The 14,828-nt window shown below is 33.2% G+C and overlaps 1 pseudogene; it reads left to right on the forward strand.

The window, feature by feature from the left end:
* The first annotated feature begins 6,284 nt into the window (after positions 1 to 6,284).
* The window catches only part of LOC103675806, a 34,579-nt pseudogene continuing 26,035 nt past the window's right edge, over positions 6,285 to 14,828 (forward strand).

Raw genomic sequence — 14,828 nt, forward strand, 5'->3', positions numbered from 1 at the left:
TGATACACATTGCATTGGATGAAGATTCAAATCAAATATGTTTTCAAATACAACTTAATATTTTACTAGTTTAATACATTGAGAAAACCACAAACTAAACTTTGAATGCCAGTGTCCTTGTTGAATGAAGCATTGGCTGCTACTGTACGCATTGTACCAAACAGTCTTCTCCAAAGCAGCTTTGCCTATCTTTGAGTTGGCCCAGACATGCATACAACCACACTGGTTTTTTGTGTCTTGTTTTGTGTTGTGTTGCATTTAAACACTGGTTGAGAATTCCTTCACTGTTCATTTTGGCTTTTAGCAATTTGAAAATTATTGTTTTCATCAAATATTTTCAGTGTAAAAATATCAAAAAATAACCAAATGGTCAAGGAAATAATGTGCATGATTTTATCCAACTCTAAGTTAAACAATTATCTGTGCCTCAGTCTTTCTCTTGGTTTTCCAAGTATCCTTTGAACACATTAAAATTGTTTACATGTCTGAAAGAGGTATTTTTGGTCCAAAGTGTATTTGAATTACATAAGTATATATATGATTATAGTTATATGTAATTTGTATATGTAAGGTATATATATATAATATGTTTTATGTAACTTACATATGTGACACATATATGTAGTCTATATAAATTATCTTACAGATAGCTATAACTATATAGTTTCTAATTATATTTTTTATTATAGTGTTTTCAGCCTGGACTTGTCTTTCTAAGACACACAAAATGTAAAATTTTGGTTAGTTACTTCCAGAGGCATATTTATTGCTCAAGTTAATTTAAAAACAACTATGTTTAGGCTTACATCTACAACTCTAAAATTCATATTTAAAATACATATAAGTGTGCTTTACAAGTTTTAGATTAATTGCTGTTGTTTACTAGTCATTTTCTAGATCTAACTGGTGCTAAAAAAAAAGCTATGCACGTCAGTGATATTAGAATAATTAACTTTCTCCATAGCAGGTAGTCCATTCTCTGTGATGTGAATGTCATACTATTATAGGTTTTCCTGCTTACACAGAGGGAAAACATTTTAAATAATATATATCACAAAGAAAAAGATTTCCCATATTAGATTGTCCGACATAGAAAATCAAGACTTAAGGTATTTTCTTAAGTCTTTAAGTAAAATCATGACCCAGAAAAAGCGCTGTATTTTTCCTATGCCTTCTTTATGCCTACGATCTTAGGTTCTTATCAGGCCACTGGGGAGGAGGTGCTGTTATATGAATCTAAGTTTGAGCAGTAGAGCTATATATAACACTGTCTCCTAGTTCATGCTTGATTGAATATTTCCATTGTTATAATTCCTTACTAAAATGCAGTAGTAAGCATTGACATGGTTAACTGGATAATCTGCAGTGTTCGTAAATTACAGCATTATTATAAATTAAATTTTTATGGAAGTTTTTACTTTACATCACAAAAATTTTTAGTTTAAATGAGACTTTTAACACAGAAGGTATTTAAGTTTTATTTTGTATTTTGTTTAAAGAAAGAGTCAAGTACTTTTGAAAGTTAGGTGTTTTTGAATTTATAGAGTCTGGGGGATTTACATGCCTTGGGTCTAGGAAGGTTGGTGCTACAGACCCAGAACATTTTTCCAGCAAATATGCATTGAAGGATGGGGGCATACGTGGGACTCAGTGTATTCATTACCCCAGATCAGGGCTTTTACTTGCTTTCTAACAGGAACTGCCCTAGCAACAACTTGCATGTGTTCCCATTGTGGTCATGAAGCCAGGTCACTACTACTGGCTCTGCTACCAACACAGGAGTTAACTGTGATGACAGTTCCTAGCCATTACCTCACCTGTAAGCCTAAATTGACAGTACCTTGCTTCATTTCTGTGTGCGGGGCACTCTTCTCTTAACGAGGCTTACTGGTTGCCATTTTATTTTTAAAATACTAGATCTGCTCCGACCCTGAGCACGTACAATCAAGAAAGTGGAAGGACTTGAAGTTCTGAAGGCAAAACTGTGGCCAATGGGAATGAAATTCTGTGGATAAATAATTTTTCCTCATGTTCCCTCCTCTATTATTTTTTTATACTGTGTAATAACTTCACAAAATCTGCATAAAAGTCTCCATTGAGACCTTAATGGTCAGCCTGCCAGGATGCCGTAGCCAGCTTGATAATATACTTCCTTATGCTTATTCTCCCTCCATCCCTCCTTGCTCCCCCCCCCCATATTCTGCTTCCCTGGAAATGTACTCCCTAATAAACCGTTATGACATAAACATTTCCTCAGGCTCTGTTTTCTGCTTTAGAAGAAACTGAAGCTAAGATAGGGGGATGGGAGGCAGAATGAAAAAAATATGGAGGTACGATTTCTGATCAAACATAATAAAGGACAAGTTGCAGACCCTAGCAGCTTTTATGTATAAAAAAATATATGAGATATTGGTGAGCTTTAAGCAGATAAAATAATTCTGCCAATTTTAAGAATATCTTTCTTATTTGTAGGTGTTGGAAAAGGGGTGGTAAGTAATAAACAGACTTTGCTACCAAAGCTTTCAAATATACCCTTCCCTATGAGATGTTATATAGGTATTGCAAATTTACATGTTAATATGTTTCTAAAAATATCCGGTCATTGATCTCCAAGTATGAATTAATTCATTCACTTAACACATATTTAATGAGTAACTATTGTGGGCCTCCTATGTGCCATTTGTCCCAGGCACCAATGAACAAGAGAGAGAAATCCTTGTTTTCATACAGTAAATATCCTAACAAGAGTAGATTAAAAAAACCCAAACAAACATGGAATAGGGTAGATGGTGATAAGTGACAAAATAAAACTAGAGCAGGAAAAGGAATGGAGAGGAGAAGAGAAGAGACAGGTAAGGACTTCATGGTGAGGTTATGTTTGAGTACAGAGACCTCAGGATTTCTCTAAGATAACCTGTTAGTAGCCTAGTATGTCTGTCATCAGTAGAGACAATGATATAGATGGGTAAAGAAGTTATATAATCATAATAAATTATAATAAAAAGAAGTTAGAAGAAACTAGATGGAGGAGTAGTGACTCTTGGCTACCGCTGAGTATAATAAAAGTAATGCAGTTATTTATAGTTTAATATTCTGGATTACCTTGAATAAAGACAGAAAATGAAAATTTACTGAGTGCTTATAAAACATTTCAGGCCCTCTAAGCACTTTATATCATTTTGGTCATTTAATTTTCACTGGAACCCTGTGTGGTACGGACTCTTTTTATCACCATTGTGCAGGTGAGAAAACTGAGGGTGGGTTGTTTTTTTTTTTTTTGAAAACTTAAGATACTACTCTAAAACCATAGAGATAGCTGTTACAAAAAAGAACCAGAATTCCTGTTATAAAATAATTAAGTCACAAGTGTTTAAAATATAGCATAGAGAGTAGAATCAATGATATTGTAATAGCATGTGGTGACGGATGGTAACTACACTTACTGTGGTAAGCCTTGCATAATGTATAGAATTGTCAATTCACTATGTTGTACACCTGAAACTAATATAACACTGTAAGTCAACTATACTTAAAATTCTGAGTGGAGGCTACTTGAGTACAAAGCCCAAAACCTAACCACTATCTTTATGCTGTATAAATTTTTTTTCATTTGGAAAACCTCTGGTTGAAGTTCTGTTGTAATTTCAAAGGCAAAGGAAAAAGGCAGTGAGTGAGAAATGATTGTTTCATTTTTTTCCTCAGACTTTTTTCAAGGCATAGGTAAAAAGGAAAACAAAATAAGTTCACATAAACATTGACTGATCACCTCAATCAAAACTGGAGAGTTTTAAAAACATGTTGGCTATTTAAATTCTAATTAGCATCTATACTCCCTTTGCATTTCTTTTTTTTTTATTATTTTTTAAAAGATTTTATTTATTTATGAGAGAGAGAGAGAGCACAAGAAGGGAGAGGGGCTAAGGGAGAGGAAGATCTGAGAGAATCTCAAGCAGACTCCTTGCTGAGTGAGGAGCCCGATGCAGGGTTCAATCTCATGATCCCGAGATCATGACCTGAGCCAGAATCAAGAGTCAGACATTTAACTGACTGAGCCACCTGTGCACCTGAGTCCCTTTGCATTTCTGTTTTTGTTCTAGCAATCATCTTAAGGTGAGTGATACCTGGAAATATTTTTAATGCATCATTAATTAAAGCAAAATTTCATTAAGCATACACTATCAAAGTTTAATAGTCATATTTATTTTAATTATAGAATACTAGTTTCATAGTTGAGAATAATAAAAGTTTGACAGCAAATTGTCCTAAATAAAAGTTTTTAGATTGTTTATAAAACTTAATTTTCAAAGCAAAAAATTTTTGTATTTCAAAAGCTACCAGAATAGTATCTTGGGTAGATAATGAAAACTATGATGGGTATTAAGGACAGCCTGTTTTTTATGTTTACATGAAATTTTGTGCAATAAGCACATTCTTAAATTTTCTGAAAAAATAATTGAATACTTAAGAAAGAGTACTTATTTTTGCCGATTGTTAAACTGAATTGAGGCAGATATGCCTTGATTAACCTCTGTGTAGCAGTTTCTTTTAGTTAGCAGGTCAGTTATTTTTCTCACTAATGACAGTTTAATTCAAATGAAATTTGAATTGAATACACTATTGAAAATATATTGTGCATTAGGGAGAGAAAAAAAGAGTGCTTCTCTCTTAATAACATTTTCTCCAGGCAAAGGGAAAATTTTTTTTAATTACTCTTCCTTCTCTTTCTCATTCTCTTCCTCCCTCACCTCCCACAGTCCTGCTTCAGAGAGTTTCCAAAGACATTTCTTTAAATGCAATTGCAAAAACTGAATTTTATGATCAGATAAGAAAATGCTGATCTTTTGTTATGTCCATAGGATATAGAACTAACTAGCGGTATTTTAATGTTTCTATATTTTTCCTGAAGATTTAAATATTTTATTCCTCAGGAATTATATAGAAGTTAATTTATTTGCTCTAAAAGTGAAAACTTTTCCTAATTAAAAGTCATAATTCAAGTGAACCTACAAATTACTGCAACCGAAAATTTTTTAAAAATCTGTCTATCCGTCTAGCAAAGTAATATCCCCATTACTCAAGGGGAAGATTTTCAGCAACTAAAATATTTTCAAATATAGTTTTTGTGTTTAAATATCATATTCGATGTTCTGTTTTAAAACCATAGCCAGAAATACACATGAACTCTCAGTGAAGCCAATTTACCTTTAGGTTTCATTAGGAAGCCTATGTGAAATGGGACAGCCATTTTATAGACATTTGACATTCTTCATCCGTTGGTAAATCCACATCACTAAACTGGACTTGAAGAAATTGAAAACTGCTCTTTATAAACCTAAACTCTAGTCAACCATAGAAATTTAAATTATGTGTAAAATACTAAATATCAAAAAGAAATGCTTACCAAAAAATCATGTAAAATACAAATGTCCGTTGTCCAGAAAATCAGTATTTTTTTTTCAGATGGTGCCAGATAACTAAAATACCTCTATGTATTTGGGGCTATATTCTAGATAGGATACTTACTAATGTTTGCAAGTTCAGATCATTTATATGGAATTTGGTGACATGAGTTGACTTTTTAATGCCCCGTTGAGCTACGTGAAGAAGAACTCTAGCTGTTAGTTTTTAACCAAAGCCTTCTTAAACTTGGTGAACATGCATTAATTTTTGGAATGTCCCCTTTGATATGAGGATATCTTACTTGGCTGACTAAAATTTTGTACCTCAATTCAATCTGATAATAGACATAGACTTAGCCAACTTATAATATTTGTTTAATAAAAAAAATTACCCTGGGATTCTCATAGTTTTACAGTAAGTGAAATGATGAAAATGTAGTAACATGTGAGACAATGTGATTTAAAGTTTAGTCTTTTGCGATGTAGAGACAAACAAGTTGTCAGTAAGTTTCAGTGTATTTCCCTTCCCCAGAATTATGTGTGATTTACAATTCATAAAAATTGTTTTAAGGGAGAATAAGGATGCCTACGATGTGATCTCCATGTCTCTCTGGGATAGTTATAGGAGTACTGTACGTTTTATTTACTAGGGCTGTATAGCAAGAAGGTACTTAGAAATCTCATCTCTCCTTGAAGCTGAAGGAATAATGTATGTGCATAAAACAGTATTTACTACAGTGCTAGGAGGTATATAAATATTACTGCTGGGATGGCTGATTAGGTTGTCTCAGTGCACTTGCTGTGCTTCTATGTATTTGTGTTTGTTGTTGTTTCCTTGCTTTATTTTGGCTTTTGATTCCATCTATTTTGGAGGCTTTCCATAATATGACCACTGTGCACTCAAGGTTACCTGAGTCATATGAAAGAGTTAATGTGATTGCTCCCATGTTTAAATTACTTCCAGAAAATAACTTCAGCTTTGGAGAGACTAAACCCAGCTTTGGAGACACCAGAACCCAAGGTAAAGTTTTGAAGTCTTAAAAAGTAATGGGCAATTGGATATGACCTTGATAAAAATGAACAAGGAAGATTTTCCAGTTCCAGTTCCCCTCACAGTGTCCTATTACTCTAGTTTGAAATGATAACTATTATAGAACTCATTCACCATGAATGAAAGAATTATCCCCTATTAAAATGTAAATGCCCCGGAAAAGACAGTACAAGAATCGATCAATCATTTATACCTTAATAAGAAGTAGTCACTCAAACTCTCCAACATTATAGTTACCTGAAATTGAACATTGATAGGATGGAGGTGAGACATAGGCACTTTGGGAATCAGAAGTAGGGAGGAAGGAAGAATAAAAGGAAAACAAGAGTGCTGAGAATAAGGGCACTATTTACAATGTTAAAAAGAGTTTGACTCACCGGTGACAAACAATTATTGGAGGTAGTTTCTGAGCTCAAGAATAGAGGCCTTTGTAAAGCCTTCCAGTGGCACACGTGTATAAGGGCAAAATATTTATTCTCTTTGTTCTCTTCCTTGTCTAGAGGACTGCCATTCATGAGGAAGGGTGCCGACATACCATCCAATATGGATAGGGATTTGTATTTATTCAGTCAGTTTAGGTATAGTTGATTTAAGAACACAAATATAAACACATGTGTTCTGCAATTATCAGAATAACACAGGAAACAATAAATAAAAATGGTCTTCACTTTTAAAAATTGTTCTGTATATGATTTACATAGAAAGATTTTTTAGGGGCGCCCGGGTGGCTCAGTTGTTAAGCGTCTGCTTTTGGCTCAGGTCATGATCCCAGGGTCCTGCTCAGCAGNAAGCCTGCTTCTCCCTCTCCCACTCCCCCTGCTTGTGTTCCCTCACTGTCTCTCTCTCTCTGTCAAATAAATAAATAAAATCTTTTTTAAAAATGAAAGATTTTTTAGATCATGTAAAATGTCTATGATTAACAACTGTCTAATCTAAACATAACTTTTTGGAAAAAAACTTTGATTTAGTTAGGCAAAATACCTTCCAATTCTTTTGCATTGATACTCTTTCTTGTGCAAATTGAATAAGATAATGTGCTTTGCACAGCAATTAATATAGTTCGTTAATCTTTCATTGTCATCTTCATCGCCAGCTTTGGGTATGAGTGTGTGTGTGTGTGTGTGTGTGTTTGTATTTAACTATATGAGAGAGTCACACATGAGCAAATAAGTAGTTGTCTGGTTTCATGGCTAATTCTTGAAATGGAAGAATTATCTCTCCTCTTTCAGAAAATCTGTTGAAAGGCAGACAAAGATGGTTATATTTTGTTTATTAAGTAGATATATATACATATTAAGTAGATATATAAAGTAGATTAATAATATGTAATACATGGTATATAATATGTGATACATAGGATCACATATATGTTATATTATTATATGTGAATTTATATAATATATATTTTACCTGAACACATATATTATTGAATTGACACTAGCTGTAATAAATTACAATAAAATGAGTATGTGTTGTATGCGACTAGTTTAATTAGTTGTTAAGAAATCTCTCTTAGGTCTGAGTCTTCAGTAACATGAATTTGATGTTATAATAATAAAGTTCATAATAAAATCATCTAATGATTTCATTTGAGGGAATTCAATTTGTTTTCGTCCACAAACAGCTTAAAAAATTTATAACTAGTATGACTATCAGGACCACAATGTATGTATAATCTTTGGCTTCTGTATCTGAACATTCAGGAATAAGATCTTATCTCTGTTATTAAGGCTATTTTCAAATACGTTTTTGGATTGAATATAATCATTTATTGACAACTAAGCAATATTCTTAAAGATATTTTTATGCTATGATATTTTGACTAGCCATTTAGTTACATTTTATATTACATTTACATTGCATGTTCTTTTTGACTTTTTGTGTTATTTTTTATTTATTTAGCTTATCTTTAGGGTAAGGGTATAAGAAAAAAGTATAGAATAAATGTATTATAAGGCTTGTGGATCAATTAATTATATTTATCTGTTGGTGTAATATCACTTATTATGCTCATGTTATATTTTCAATAAGCAAGTAAATTTAAAAAAAATATTGGTTAGCTCTATAATGTCAGACCCAATTTAAACTGAGAACATAGAAAAAGTAATATGTTAACTTTAAGTCCATATTCTTTTGTTTCTATTTTAAATTTGTCATCTATTGTTTTATACGTTTACTCAAGAACACAAACAATATCATGAATTTACACTTTTTATTAAAGGTGATATTTCATTTCACTGTGAATCTGAAGGATTTCAGTATAAGAAGTTCTTACTGATATAATTTGGAGCTTTAATCTTCAGCAAAAATTGTAATTTTATTCATTACTAAAAAGAAAAAAAAGAAAAGAAAACCTAAAGACAAATCACAACTGTCCAAATTTTACAGTATTTTTCTCTTTTCAACAGTCAGCATCAAAACTGTAAATTGCTTTTGAATACTTCTGTACCAGATGTCAGCCATCTTGCTTATCACTGAACAAGCCACATTTGAACTAAACAGCTCAGTATCACATTGAGGGATGTGGTTGCTGATTGAACACAGGTGTAATGGTTGATATACTGTCACACAGTCTGACGTTAACCTAAGATCTCTGTTGAAATAGTTATTACTGATGGCACGAAATGTAATTGCTAATTTTCTGCCTGAGTGGTTACATATTTTCTCTAAATCTTAAGAGTTATTCATCCTTTTCCCACTGCCCATTCCTCAGAGTTTAAGGCAGATGTGTCAGTGGTCCATGGACCAGTAATTGAACCTGTCACTTGCAATCTATTGATTTCATTCTTCAGAAATGTGACTACTGCTTTATTCACTCCCCTGCTTATTTTTCTCTAGGTATCAAATGTCTTACTTGAACCTAAGCTAACCAATATTCATTGTTTACCTTTAAGAGCCTCTTTGGTCACTGAACAAAGGAATTGTGGGTGATTCAAATCTGATTACTTTTTAGTATTTCTGGTTTTAGATGCCTGGCTTTCAAATGAATTGGTTCTTTATATGCCTAATTATAATAAGTCAATCAACGGTACTGTGGGCATAGAAAGTGTGGAGGTATAGTAGAGAAAGGGGTGGGAAACTAGGGTAGATTTGCTAATCCTGTGTGAATGAATAGCTTCTTAGAATGACTTAGCATAATTCAGGCTGCTGATACACCTTTTCCAGAATTTTACTGAGTACTAGTGCTTAGTGCCTGATGATCAGCCAGTGCCTAGTGGTTTTGACATAAATATGCTGAAATAAATTCAGTTCCAATAAATTTTCATTTTGGCTTCTACTAAAACAATTCAGTTAAGTCATGGTCCACAGTAAAATAAAAGGGGAGATAACATATGCCAAATTTATACTTAAAGAATTTTCCATAGAGATTATTTGATGCCACAAAGGAGAAATGGCATGTCTTAAGTTATATTCCATTTTAGCTTTTCAAAGTTGCATATTTATTAGATAAGATATCTAAGTTAAAAACTATAATTAATTTGCATAGACTTGAGTTTTCTTTAAATGCAATTTATGAGTCATTTTAACCTGGCCTCCAATTGTCCATTTTAGGTTATAGAAACAAAGGATGCACAATGGATGGGTAAACTTTGAAAAAGGATGGGCATTAAGGAACTGTGTCTGAGGGATGGAATTTGGTTAAAATTGAAATTGAGACATCAAAATCATGAACATGTGCAAAAGGTAAGTCACAGAACAAGCTGTAGGAACAGGGATGAAATACAGTTTTGGGGGGAAATGCTGTCCTGACCCAGTTTTTTTGACCCTGGCTAGAGGCTAATAAATTCCCTTTCTTGAGCGACTAAGTCCACACCCCAGCCACTTCACTTATCAGACTCATACTTCGGGACCGCTATGTCTCAACCATAATCACCCTCAAGGCCAAGTATCAGACAAGGAGGGAAAGTCCCTTCTGAATTCCCGTTCAAACTAGCCATTCCACAGGGACCCTGCCAACACCCACGAATCCCAGCCAGTTTGCCATACATAAGCTGCCCCCTACGGCTCCAGCTTGCGCTTACTCTGTCCTTCGGCGCAGCCTTCTGTGTGTGCTACCTGGCAGCCACCTCGATCTTGGAGCTTTACCTTTCATCTATTTCAATGTCTTTGTGTTGTGTCCTGTCATCAAAAGAATCTTCAAATCTTATAAACTAAGATATGAGAGATGGTAGATATTAAAGGTCAAGATGTCAAGAATCCATCAGTTAAAATAAGAGCAAGGAAAATAGTTTCCAAAATTTGATTTCAAGTGGAGAGTTACAGACTTACTTAGGTGGGTCATGCCATGAGGTCTTATTTCTATGCCGAGTAAAGTAACTCATGATTCCCACTGCCAAAAATTTTTCTCTCTCAATTTAGGAACCGCCACCATAATCTACTCATTTGCTAAAGGCAAAAATAGGTATTGTTTCTTTTTCTTAAAAGCATGCTTAATATACAATATACTGGGCATATATAAAGTGTACAGTTTGACAGGTTTTCACATATGAATATACCTTCAAAACCATCATCCCAACCAAGATAATAAACACATAAATCACTCAGAAGTCTCTTCACTGCCCTTCATAATCTTTCTCTCCCGCCCCTTCCCAATCATCTCTCCCAACTCTCATCCCTGTCTCAGGGCAACCACTGATCTGCTTCTGTCACTACCAATTGCTTTGCATTTTCTAGAATTTTATGTAGGTGTAATCATGTATAAGCTCTTATATGCCAGACTTCTTTCACACAGCATTATTTTAAAATTCACTCTAGGCTATTTAGAGATCTCCTAAGACTAAACACTGACCTAAGCAAAAGATGAGTAGGCTGATTAGTGTTCCTGGAGCAAACAGAAACATGAAAGCATCAAATAAGAACTCAGAAATAGTAGTTGAAGGAATGTCCTAACATCTAGTTTATTCCAGAATGCTGTCCATGTGGATAATACATGCGGAGATTGTAACCCTGTGTCTAAATTTTCTGATAGGTGTTTGTACTTTCCTACCCTTTACTATCCAGTTGAGAATTTCTGTGATAAGCTATGGAAAAGCCAACTATTAAGAACTGGAAGACCCTCCTCTATACCCTTTCACTGTTTTACTCATTCTTATGCAAGATATGCATAGATATGCGTATCATTTACTCATTCTTATGCATAGATATGCTACTAGCTGAAGACAAATTAAAGAAATACCCTTTTGCTATGTAATAGAGGTTCTCAAGATATTTTTTCCCCCGCTTTTTTCAGAATGTTAATTAGGCTACAAAGTGAATTTTTCTCTAAAACTGTATCTTTGCTAACTTTGCATCACACACTCTTAATATTCATTATGTGATTAGTCAACATCCTCAGGTGTCCAGGTGATGCTATTCCAGGACAAAACATGGCACTGATTAGGCATCATGAGATTTTTTCCCACTCTCATAAAATATCTCAGTGATAGTAATGATCTGCTTACATTATTTCGGAGCCCTGATTTGAATTACTATTCTGACTAAACTATTTAAAGCAACAGTAAATATTCTAATTATGTTAAATTTGTTTTATTAAAATGATAGGAGTTTCTAGAATATTCTTAAAGGGTCCTTATATTCTATAAAGCACCTTGTTTGTTCTGAGCACCCCTAGATATTCCTGATTGTAGCAGTGCCATAAGTTATATGGATTTCAAAACTTGTATGAAGAGAAAGGAGGGAAAAAATATCAATATTGTTTATTTTATTATTATAAATTATTATTTTCCTGATCACAATGATGATGGGAAGTGAACAACTATCCTTGGATATCACTTCTTATTCTGTATTTATAAGTGTAAATATTAGTTGGTCTTGAATATGCATGTACACATACATAAAAATGTAAATTTCTCAATGTAAATTCAGAATTCATCATTACTTGTAGTTGCTTCAATCAATATTGTTGCCTTTCTATTTGTAATTTAACAAACACACTAGTCAGATATTACAAAATGTTTGGGTGTTTTTCTTGAATTACCATTAGTTTTAATTTATATGATAATTTTTGTATGTTCAAAACTTACACAATAATATATGCTATTTACAGCAATTCCAAACAGTGCAGTTGTAGATGAAGAAAAATATTTCTCCCTCCCTCATTAATTTTCCCAGCCATAAAATTTAAACAATGCTTTAAAGAATATGATTTTTCTTTGTTTCTTTCTCTAATGTTTATATGAATGTACCGGTTAGTTTAGCTTTCTTTCTTCCTCTCTTTAATTTTTCATAAAAATTGAGATTACTATGCTACTTTTTTTCAATACTCCATCATGGATAACTTTTTTTTTTAAAGATTGTATTTATTTATTAATTTATTTATTTATGTATTTGAGAGAGAGAGCACAAGCCGGGGCGGGGGAGGGCAGAGGGAGAGAGAGAAGCAGGGAGGTGGGGCTCCATTCCAGGACACCGGGACCAGGGCCTGAGCCAAGGGCGATGCTTCGCCAACTGAGCCACCCAGGTGCACCTATCATGGATAACTTTGTAAGTCAGTATGTACAAATCTCACTTTTCTTTATTTCACATAGTTCAGGAATCATGATTTAGTCAATCATTTCTTTCTTTATGGACTTTCAGGATGTTGTTAGTATTTTACTTGTGCAAATAATGTTGCAACAAACTGACTTGTGAAAGAAATTACGTAGTTAAAATATTACAAAAATGGATTATGTTCTTCTGAATTACACTTTTGCTATTGTCCTCAGACATCTTAGACTTTCTGAAGTCTAATATAAAAAATAAAAGCAACTCTAGCACTGTAAAGTCTCTCAAAGTAAGTTATAATTACATAGAACTAAAATAACTTCATCAGGAATACACACCACTTTTTAAACAGTCATCCTTTTTGCACGACTTTTGCTGACAAAAAATGAAAGCCAGAAAGGATAAAAAGTTTTTTAAGCCACTGGTATTAGAAATATAAAATATCACATAAATTATTTGGCAGGTCTCTTCGATTATAGAAATAAATCCTGCAGAAGAAGTAAGTTTGCTTTATCCAGGACAGCTTTAAATATCTCTGGAAAATTAAATTCCTGTAGAATATTATTTACAGTCGAATTGTTCACTTTATTAGTATTTCATGTATCAGTCATCTGGATGTTGCTGTAAAGGTATTTTTTAGATGCAATTAACATTTAAGTCAGTAGACTTTGAGTAAAACAGATTACCTTCCCTAATGTGGGTGGGCTTTATCCAATCATTTGAAGGCTGTAAGAGAAAAACAGACTGAGGTTCTCTGAGGAAGAGGGAATTCTACATCATATCTCTTCCATGCAGTATATATGACTGCATTCACAAATGACAGGGGTTTTCTTGTGTACCTTCAACTTCATTAAAATAAATATAATGAATTTTATTCCTTAAAGTATTTAATGACAACATGTAAATTGAATTTACTGTATCATATGAGATTTCACTTTACAGACTATAAGAAAGTCTAACCTCAAAATACTGATATGTAAATGCTATATCTAATTTTTTTTTAAAAACTACTGTTTTAATTGAAAGTAGTTAGATCCTAAAAATGATATATGTGGCAAGCCATCATTACCACCTTGAGTTCAACAATTATTTATATTTAAGTATGTATCAGTTGTTTATTTTACAGTAGGGTCAGTTAGAAAATTTCACACAAGCCAAGTTGCTAGTTGTTTCTTAATATTTGGTACAGTTTAGGGTCAGTATTATAAAATGAGAACAATTTTAAATAGCAATAATTTTGTACCCAGCTTTTAACTATCATTAAATAAGGAGTGATAAATGAAATTGTTGTCATGGCAAGTAAGTGACCACCTATATTATTCAGAAGTGTTCCCTCTACCATCTCATATTATATATATATATATACACACACACACACATACACACACATACATATATACACATCCTATATATATGGATATCTGTATATCCATATATACATACTGCTGGTAACTATCCTATTATATTTGAATACTTATATAACTCAAAGGTAAAATAAGGCTAATATTCTTTCTAAGTGATTTTTTTTTTCTAAATTTACAGTCCAGTGGTACTGAAAGTGATAACCTCTAAAAGTGATAATTCACACTATATCATTGAATTGATTAACAATAAACTGTTACTGTTCCATTCCTAGAAATATTGAGAATATGGCAAATTTCAGCCTCCTTTCTTTGCCCAGAACATTAATTCAAAGTTATGAGAAGATACGTAATCAACAGACTAACATTATAGAAAGCATCAAGTTTCTGGGTCATTGATGGACCCTGGACATTCCTGTGGGAAATTTCTTTGTGGTTCATTCATAAGAGCCAAAGATAAAATCAGGGGACGCAGTCCCTGGATTCTAACCAGAGGCCTTTCTGTATGTGCTAAATCCCAGATGAGATGTGCAG

This window comes from Ursus maritimus, unplaced genomic scaffold (genome assembly GCF_017311325.1).
Source record: "Ursus maritimus isolate PB19 unplaced genomic scaffold, ASM1731132v1 scaffold_5, whole genome shotgun sequence".
Lineage (NCBI taxonomy): Eukaryota > Metazoa > Chordata > Mammalia > Carnivora > Ursidae > Ursus > Ursus maritimus.